General features: G+C 41.2%; 1 protein-coding gene across 2 annotated transcripts in view; it reads left to right on the forward strand.

Moving 5' to 3' along the window:
• Positions 1-2,931, forward strand: part of LOC123609414 (zinc finger protein with KRAB and SCAN domains 4-like) — a 455,099-nt gene that overhangs the window by 283,143 nt on the left and 169,025 nt on the right. The gene's annotated exons all lie outside the window — the stretch shown is intronic.

Below are 2,931 nucleotides of genomic sequence, written 5' to 3' on the forward strand. Positions count from 1 at the left end.
ACTCTCTAAACCCCATTGTTTAGGGGGTTTTATGAAAACTCCATTACACAAGCACGATTGATTAAATTATTGGTGAGTGATTCAATCTCCAGCCTCTTCCCCTCTGGGGAATCCAGGGAAGGGGCCAGAAATTCCAACCCTCCAATAGAGGTTGTTCCCTCTGGCAACCAGCCCCTTCATCCTGAGGCCATGAATCACGTTATTAGGATAAACTCAAGTATGACTGGAAGGGCTTGTTATGAATAATAAAAGATGCTCCCATCACCCCTATCACTCAGGAAAACACAAGTTCTGTGTCAGGAACTGGGGACAAAGACCAAATATATATTTCTTTTTCTCACACTTTGCTTATGAAAATAAGCACCTTCAGAAAAAACACATTTACAACAGGTGTTGTTAAGTGCAACAAATTAAATGTGAATCAAAAAGTTGGTATGGTAACTACTTAATTTGGGTCTATTCTTCATAGTATAAATTATAACAAATTATATTTGAATCAAAAAGTTAACATTTTAAAAAGCTTTTCATTAAAAATAATATACTTTCTGTTACATTTTAGAAGGGAATTGAATTTATGACAATTGAATAAATGGAATGTAAGACCAAACAAGATGAATAGAAATGATAAAGATGTATGTCACAAAATAAACATAAAAAGTAAAGTTGTGGTTTTGAAAGTGTAGCCAATATTATATTTTTTCTATGCAAAATGTAATAATTATATAATATACATATTACCCTGCAATCACTAGATAAGCAACAGCTAATAGATAAATATACAGATAGTTTATGTATGGGGAAACATAGGGCAATATACCATTATGTGACAAAACTTGGTCTTACAAACAAATTTTTAAAAATGCAGACAAGGTTGCAAACTGACATGGGTTTCTGGCTCCTTCTGCTAATACAAGCTGGGAAATGTGATAGGTATATGAAAGAAGTTGATGGGTTTTAGAAAATAATATTTTTTAAATGTGAGAAATAGTTGGAATATGTAAATTAGCTTAGTGCTGTTATCTGGAGGGCAACAGGACCCTAGAGAAAGAGCTTTGAGGGCCAAGACTAGAGGATAATCTTGGGAAAACCTTCTCGCTCCCATGTGACATGAGGGGATCCTTGTCCTCATTTTGGAAAAGCTAAGATGTCTGTTGTTCTTTGAAATCTGAGGTGGTTACAGCCTTTTGGAAAGCAATCTAACAGGACCTGTTATTATTAAAAATATATATGTTCTTCTACCCAGCAATTTTACTAGAAATAAAATCATCTGTGAGGAGGGCATGCATAAGAATAAATGCTGCAGGGGCACCTGGGTGGCTCAGTTGGTTAAGAGCCAACTTCGGCTCAGGTCATGATCTCGTGGTTCATGAGTTTGAGCCCGGAGTCAGGCTCTGTGCTGACAGCTCAGAGCCTGGAACCCGCTTCAGATTCTGTGTCTTCCTCCCTCTCTGCTCCTTCCCCACTTGTGCTCTGTCTCTCTCTGTCTCTCAAAATAAATCAACATTTAAAAATTAAAAAAAAAAGAATCAATATTGCAGACTTGTTCATTATAACAACAACAACAACAAAAAGAAATATTTTTTAGGGGGATCCTGGGTGGCTCCGTTAGTTAAGTGTCCAAGCCTTGATATCAGCTGGGGTTGTGATCTCACAGTTGTGGGATCGAGCCCTGAGTTGAGCTCCGCATTGACAGTGGGAAGCCTGCTTGAGATTCTCTCTCTCCCTCTCTCTGCCCCTTTCCTGCGCACTTTATCTCTCTTTAGAAATAAAGAAACGTCAAAACAAAAAGAAATATATTTTAGTATGCTATTGATAGTAAATTAGCTATTAAAATAAATGCCTTAAGACCATTAAAAATAATGCTTAAAAATTATTCCAGATGACTTGGAAGGATCTATCTGGCTGTAGGGGCTCTTTACACATGATAACTGCCTGATATGTGTACTGTTATTCTTATTTTACAGATAAGGAAATGAGGTACACAGAGATTTAGTAACTGGATCCTCTAGGGACCAAGGGCAGGCTGTCCCAAGATGGGCCTCCTAGGTGTGAAGGCTATTTTGAGTTAAAAAGCAATAGAAACCCAGCAGATTCTGGAAAAGCTCTTTACCGCCCCCACAATTACCTAAAAAGAATTTAGGTAAGAAGAGCTGCTCCAGGAAGAGCGGTAACCATGGACAACCACACTATGGTATGAAGTAGGCATGGGGGACAGAGAGGAACCCGGCAAGGCTTCTTTGATCAGGGTCCTCCTCTATTTCCCATTGTTTCTGAGCGGTCGTGAAAACGTTTGTTTACCAGACACTTAACTCTTTTTCATCTGGTGAACTGCATTCCTTCCCTTGGAGTCTCAGACTCCGACCCCTTCTCTTTAGTTGAGAATGACATATGTGCCTCATTTTGCCAGTCTTTGGAATTTCATGTCTGCGTGGCTTCCCCTCACGTATACTATTAAATTTGATGTTCTCCCTTCAATCCGTCAATTTGATTCTTGTTGGGCTAGAAGGATCTTTAGGGCAACAGGTATTCTTGCTCCTCCACAATCCATAGCACAAAACTAACCGACCGGTGAAACACCACAGTGCCCGTCTGTAATTGCACATGAACATGTGTCTGCATATATGATCACACGAGCCGGGAGGAAAATGCGGAAAGGGACAAGGGGAAGTGTAGACTTCGGGATGGCAGAGGTGGAGAGAGGAAGAGGAAAACCGTGGGGGGTGGGGGGGAGTGGAAGAAGAACAAAATCAGTATCTCCAGACTGACGGTCATTTCTGGGCCAGCCAGCCAGGTGCTGACCCGTCAGAGCCCCGGTTCTGCCAATTCCGAGGCCACGCGGGACCACCTGGGACAAAACGCAGCGGCTTCCGGCCGGCGGGAGCCACAGAGACGAGAACTCCTAGAGCGGTACGGCGCACTTCCGGGTTATAG

This window comes from Leopardus geoffroyi, chromosome B2, assembly GCF_018350155.1.
Source record: "Leopardus geoffroyi isolate Oge1 chromosome B2, O.geoffroyi_Oge1_pat1.0, whole genome shotgun sequence".
Lineage (NCBI taxonomy): Eukaryota > Metazoa > Chordata > Mammalia > Carnivora > Felidae > Leopardus > Leopardus geoffroyi.